Source organism: Accipiter gentilis, chromosome 28 (assembly GCF_929443795.1).
Source record: "Accipiter gentilis chromosome 28, bAccGen1.1, whole genome shotgun sequence".
Taxonomy (NCBI): Eukaryota; Metazoa; Chordata; class Aves; order Accipitriformes; family Accipitridae; genus Astur; species Astur gentilis.
In genome coordinates this window covers 4816542-4823973 of record NC_064907.1, presented here as the reverse complement: position 1 = coordinate 4823973, position 7432 = coordinate 4816542, and positions in this window count along the sequence as shown.

Here is a 7432-nt window from a genome sequence, read left to right as displayed (position 1 = left end):
CTTCCCATCACAAATTTTCCATTTACTCCCATAAGTGCGTGATTTATGTATTCCCAAGTCTATAATCATCTTCTCTAGAGCATTGTCCTAAACCCCAAAGCCGAGACGAGCTACGCAAGCGACTGCCTATTCAAGTTCATCTGAAATCTGGGACACCGAAAAGCATCTTCTGTTGCTTGAGACCAATCTAGTTGTGCTACGCCTACCTTTCAGTTTGTATTTCACTCTAACTATTACTAATTCCTGTGAGAACAACCCTACAGGAAATCGACAGCATACTCTATATGCTACTTAGAGGACATCCACAATGAATCCAAATCACTCCTCGGCCCCAGCAGAAGTGAGAACAATGGGGACAACCTGCGACAACTGAGGAATCTCTGGCTCTGATTTTCAGCCCTTGTGAACAACCTTTTAAAATTCATATTTTACAAAGTTGAGATATTAAAACCCCCACATTTTCACACACACACAAAAAGAGTTTTAGGTAGCTGGAAATATCTTGACACTGAAATTAACTCATTACTGGGAATTCTCTTTATGTTAATAAGGAACAAATAGCAAAGAACCTAAGCACCCAAATCATTCTGAAAATGAGTTTGGTTCCCACGTCATTTTGTCATTTGGTAAACGGCCTCCGGTATTGAAAAGCTGCGCTCCCCAACTTTTCTTATTGTCTTCAACATTAAAACTATTTCTTTTTTTAAGTCAAATAAGAAACATTTACAGTCTAGCAAACCAAATGACGGCACGGTGATTTTAAAGAATATTTAGGTGGGGTTTGGCACTCCTACAGCTCTCAAAGGCCCAAGTCTTGGCAGGTTCTATTCTGTGTTCTAGGTACAGCAAATGCATAGGAGAAAAACCTATCTGCCCTTACCCAACGAGGTTTGGACTTGTGTTACCCAGCTAAAGAAACTGAGACGGTTTTGCGTGCCTTCTAATTGTCAGTTAGACAGGACTGTCCTCAATTTGCAAGGTGTTTTCTCTTTTGTAGAAAATGGGAAAATAGTTTACTTACATTAATTTCCTCAGTTTTAGGAAGATTGTTACAAACAGTTACTTCTTCCTGTGGAAGAGGAACGTTTCCTTCATCTTCAGCTGCTTCTGGGTTACGTTCTTCAGGTAAATCCACACACTTCCCCTCAAGGCAATTTTCTGAATGAGTACTGACCACATCCTCGCTGTCAAGGGTACGTATCACAGCTGGAAGAGATTTATATGATTTTAACTTAACTGCTCTACAAATGAGATGCGTTTAAGCAACAGGAAGTAACAGAGGGAGCAGGAGCCAAGAATACAGTTCTCCATCCTGCCACATACATCGGGCTTTCCCCAAACGCTAGAAACCAGAACCATCTACCTGGCAGCTAGTTATTCTTCACAGCCTGAATACTGAGGCATGCATCATCTTTCAAAATAGTAACTCAAGCAGCAGATCCCATAGCACACAAGTTAGTAGTGGTGTACAACACCGAAATAAATACTGATCTCTCCTTCTAATATTTTACATTCTACCAGTTTTCTCAGTACCTTTATCCAGAACAGGAACATTGGCTATGCATTTTCTACAAGGACTTTCTCTGAGGAGGGTATTCTTCCCTCTACGGTTTAATGAAAGGTAGCAGTAACATGCTAGTACTACTTCAGTCTGAGACGCCTGTAGCGCTATGGCAAACTGCACGTTTTACTTGAGGCGTTCAGCTACCTTAACTCACATAACATCTCCCACATACTGTTACGTACATTCACCCTCTGCCTGCAGGGATTCAGAAAGCTGTGGGTTTGTTGCAACTGGTATGGCTTTTTCTGCTGATGAAGAGGACATTTTGGACTCCTGCTGGTTTGCTTCACTGCATGAACAGAAAGAGAGAAATCCATCATAAAGCTTCAAAACAAACCTTGAAGAGCTTTACAAATTACTTTCTCACTGTAAAGTCTTCAAGTTTCCAAACAGAAAAAAATTAAGAAAAATTAGAAATTCCTTTACCAACACATCGACATTCAATTCCCGACTCATCTTGTGCAACGAATCAAGTACTTAACATTCTTCCCAGCTATCTCACACTGGATAATAACATAACAACAGAGTTGTATTAAAGAATAATATATTATTTGTCTTCTGTAGAAAGAGTGCAGCTGCCATACTCGAGGTCTAGAAGCAACTGAACAAAAGTTTGTGCCACTGTAAGTTACCACGTGAAATTAAGGGTTATTTCATCGCTAACGTCTCTCACTAAGCAGTTGCAGCTTTTCAAGTACCTGGTGAGAAAACTGCTTCCCTTTCCAGAAACAAATAGATGCTAATTGACCACACACAGAAAATAGAAATTAAGTGTATAAAATACTGCCAGAAAGTATTCAAGCCCCACAATAAACCCACTAAAGTTACAGGAATCTCAGGTGTAATTTTCACCGACATAACATTCAGACAAAAGCAGGGCTTCTTTTCACAGTATCTGCTTAGTAGCCCCCTCAAACTGTAGAAAGGTGCGTACAGCCTGCTGAATGAAGTCCTCAGCCCACTACTTTGGGGTCTGCAATGATTTGAGAAAAAAGGCTCAAAGTGACAGCTCATCAACTTGACTTCTATTCATGCCACGTTAGTTCTGTCCACAGACAGAAAGGGACAGGAAACCTGTTGTATTTAAGAACACAGGAGAGAACCAATACCAGCTCAAAAATCATAGTTTTCAAACACAGGAAAGCCAGCAGTCACATGTTGTGTGAACCTAAAGGTGTTATCTATTTCCTAAACTTACCCTTCACTTGCAGTCCCAGAAGTAGCAGCCTCAGCAGCTTGAAACAACCATTTACCATCCTCAGGAAGGGTAAGACGTTCAGCATTTGATTCTTCCACAAATCCTACAAAAACAGACAGATGGGTGACTTCCCTGTTGCACTTAACATCATTTCTTTTAAAATGCTCATATGATTTTCAAGAGAGCTGTAACGCATTTCACCTAGGATGGTGACCTAACAAAACAACGCTACCAAGACTTCAAATGCACAGAAGGTCTGAATTCTTCTTTCCAGTAAAAGAAGAAGTCTGACGCATAATTTCCGTCAACAAAACAGCATGGCCATTGACATTCTGTTTACAAACTCAACTTGATATGTTACTGACCTAATACATGAAAACCTCACGAAACATCCCTCCTTCTTAAAATTGGGTCATAAGTTTTTCTTATTTCTTTTTGGAAAATCCCAGCAATGCTTCTTTCCTCTCTTGATTTCGTTTGCCCTCTTCTACAAGAATGCATCTAAGGTCGTCTCCTGTTCTTTTCTCTAGCGATTGACTGGTGCTGTTGAAACCCAACTGCTTGCTAGCCTGTTTTTCTCTCAACAGGCCAAATTTTAGAAACACCCTCCTCCTTTTCTTCTTTGTTTCTGCCGTCTGCTTCCTCCAGATCCAACAATTACCTTTGCAGACAGTACGCAGGACTGGGATAATTTTGCTAGCTCAGGCCAAACAAGAGCTATACTGACTGCCCTCTAACGCTTCCAGAGTACTGAAATTGTACAGAACTCTTTGTACCGTAGTCCGGCAATGACAAACTTTCTTCATAAGGTTATTCTTTAATGATTAGGACCTCATCACTGTTTTTAAGGAAAAGCACCCTTGATTTCTTGTCCAAACACAGGGCAGCTAAAATCAGACAGGCAAATGTTTTGACCTATCTTACTAGAAACACTCAGACCTGGAGAACCCCAGGTCTGAATTCCCATGTACACGGAGCCCCTGTCTGGGCACTCCTCTTATTGAAAAAGAAGAGGAGCTGAGGAACTTCAGTAGCAGCAGTCACTCTCCAGGATCCTCCAGAATCATCTCGGGCTTAGGACTGAATCAGGCTGCATATGATGCACTGATACCGGAGTACACGCTCCCCACTACAAACTGTTTCGAGACCTCGGACGCAGAACTCCGACACTTGCATACCTCTCCCAGGAATAGCAAACTTTTGTTATAAGGAGCTGAGCGGACTGAGCTCTGTTTGTCCAATCCTGACTGTAGCTGTGTTTACACATCTTCTCCCTGTTCCTGCACTACTGTCATTCCCAGCTCTTCATCACTGCTCACCACCTAGTGAGTGACATCTCTTCTAACCTGCCAGCAGACCTGCTCATATGAACACATCCTCAGCAGCCGCACTGGCTTGAATGAGTTGAATGGAGCTGAATTACCAAAGACCAGCTGAAATAGGTTTGGAAAAGGCTGCATAAGCTGTTGAGCCAGCAAAAGGAGCAAGCATAGCTGTAATGAGAAGCAGATACACAAGCAGACTCACTTCCCAAAGAAAACTATTTAACTGAGCACTAACGAGGGGGGTAGAAAACCAAAAGAACAACAAAAGATGACCTATCTAGTCAAAGCACACCATACGCTAAACGTGCTGTAAAAAAACCTGCAGCCTACAGAAGCACCCCTAAAACAGAACCAGAAGCCTAAGTTTTCAACTTGTACCCCTCTCAAAACTCCCACGACTCATTGCTGCCTCTCCGCTGCAATTACACACAAGAAATGCCAGCCAAAAGCAGTATACATTCAGAATGTCCACGAGACCTAAAAAAGGACTCAAAACACAGTGGCAATTTTAAAAGCCTAGGACAAGGAAGTGCCTCGGACATTTGTGAATGCTCATCACGGACTGTTGCACCCATCCGTAATTTAGACTTTTGAAGACATCTGAAAAATGCAGAAGCTTAGGTTATCGTAGCAGGAAACATACCAGCTGCTTTTCTTAGTTCTGAGGAATCTGGTTGTCCCATCGGGAAGGGTTTCTCTTCAGCTATTTCACTGTCTTCCTCCTTCTCCAGTTCTTCAAAATCGGCAGTTTCTTCAGTGGAAGAATTAGCTGGATTAGCAGCTATAAAGATGACTTCATCTTCAAAATCGCCAGGTGATTTTGCATCATGATACTCCAAAGCAGCTTGGTCCGACCTGGCAGAGAAGTTACTGTTTTCTTTGCTGACACCCTTTTTCTCCAAACCATCTCCACAGTCTTCCACTTCAGCACCATCTTCCTCGGGATTGCTCAGAGGAAACAGAGTTGGTTCATCTCTACTTTCAGACCAAGCATCCTCCACCACTCTGTGATGATGCTCAGATGAAACTCCAGATGGTGCTTTATTATCTTCCGTTACCTTTATTTTTTAAAAAGAAAGTTCACAATCAAGATCACACATATGCTTTTTGTCAAAGCAAGACAAAAAAAAAGAACAAATATATACCGATATTTGTCAGTTTTCCTTAAGCAGGGCGCTACAAAATTAGTTCTCATTCGAGCACTATCTTAGCTTTTAAAGCAGAGTGTAAAAACCAGTCACACTGTTGACTGCTTATTGAGTTTCCACAACCTTGGGGAATTAAGATGAAGTGGGCCTTGCAAGTGCTTGCTTACCCTGTCATCTCAAGGCTGTTCATTGGGTTCACTACTGTGTTTTCAAGAAGAGGGAGCTTTGCATACCTAAAATCGTAACTCCAAGATTTCTCTTTTTTTATGCTTGCCTTTTCAGCTTGTATGCACTACTAACATATTTTAGCGTTCACTATGCCTGTGGCGTGGAACAAGGAAATTAATCCGGCCACGCTGCACTATTACTAAGAACTTCCTACAGGAGAGAGAGCCTCTTCTTACAGTTGAGTAGCTCTTTCTAACAGGCAATAACAGGTACGATAAAAACAGGTTAAGACAGGAAAGCTCCTACAGGTAGATACTAGCACATGCCCCCATCCGTTTGGTACGTTACTTTGGCAACCGCATGACGAGCTGAATCAGGGAAGCCACCTGACAGAACAAAAGGAGGAGCAGAAGGGGGCAACTTCCAGGTGGACAGACTTCATTTGACAACTATACGAATGCTATCGCTGGTGCAAGGCAAGAAGCAAAACCGAGAACTTTAGGGCTAGAGAAGAGACAGCCATACAGCTCTCTTCATCGGCAGTCTATTTTTACCATAACTTAAGGAAACCCAGTCCTTGCAAAAAGAGAGACTGAAAGTAAATGCGGCTCATGACTTTTGCTGCTTTCAGAGGTGTTTCCTTCACAAAGCTTAACGAACCCAAACAACTGACTCAATCTGTATTCCTTACCTTCCTGCCATACCACCATTTCAAAAGGTATAGCGGGAAGCTGCACACATGCAATTTGGAACAACCACAGTGCCTAGCGATGCTGGAGTAAAAACCACCAAGGTCCCTGGTATTTGTTATGAATATGTTCCTGCAGGCAGGTGATGTTACAGAAGGTCTAACATAACCTTTTTTGACCAAATTCAAGTCTGCCGTTCTGATTTGCTATTCCAGTTCTCAATATAAGGAGTTTTGGAAAACTTGAAAAACACTAAATCAAATCACAGTCTCTAAAGCCTTTAACTATAAAGATCACTAACTACAGGCCAGCTTACCCCAACAGTCCATTTTGCATTCAAGTTCTCTTCCCTGAAAGATATTCTGTGCTCCTTTGCTTGTAGAGGAGGAGTAACTGATTGTCCTGGAGATGCAGAAGGAGTTGCTAGGGGTGTAGTGTGAAGGCTGGATCTGAGCATAGACTGAGGAGTAAACGCAGGAAAACCAGAAGCAGCTGTGGCCAAAACTTTAGCTCCCTATGAAAAAAAAATAATAATTTAAGACCTGCTAAATCTTCAAAAGAGAAGACTTCACTTGTCAAAAGTATTAGTTCAAATTAAACTGACTTTGTACCAGCAGAGAGGACAAAGATTAGCCTCTGCACTGCTCTTTTTCCAAAGGGACAAAAAACTTAATGGTATAAAAACCATGCGTTTTATGTTTCTTATGACTCTTTTGGCTTCTTTCTTCTTTTTTTTTTTCTTTTTTGTTAATGCAACATAAAATGTTAGTGTTCAAATTAATTTCCTGAAGAAACAAGAATATGGCATCTTGTCGTCTGCAATGCTATCTCCCATCCCAGTAATTTTTGCCATAGCTACACTGCTCTTCTGCAAGGCATACAACTTCAAATGCTACCCCAGATACAGCAACTGAAAACACTGCCATGAGAAATGGCAATTGGCAAAGCAACAGCGATACCTTCTTTCTTCTCTGATTAATCAATCCACGCACTGGACTGAATGAAGTGACACTGCTGTAAACATACCTACACATCTTCATCTAGAAGCATTCAGGTCTCCTTACCTCAGCTCAGAAAAGATTTTACAGTATTGAATGGGTTTAAAAGGAAGAGAATGAAACCAGCTTAACGATATGGACAATAGTTAGTAAGAAGAAAAAGGTTATAATTCAGAGAGATCACTACTATTCTGTTCAGGTAGGCAAAGGCAAAAAGAGCAGCACCAAGAAGATTGATTGGTCAGTTGTTATTTCCTTACATGAGGAGAGTTTGATGGCGGTGAATGGAAAGAGAGTTTAACACAAGCATCAATACGTAGAATCCCTGCAAAAAGCCATCAC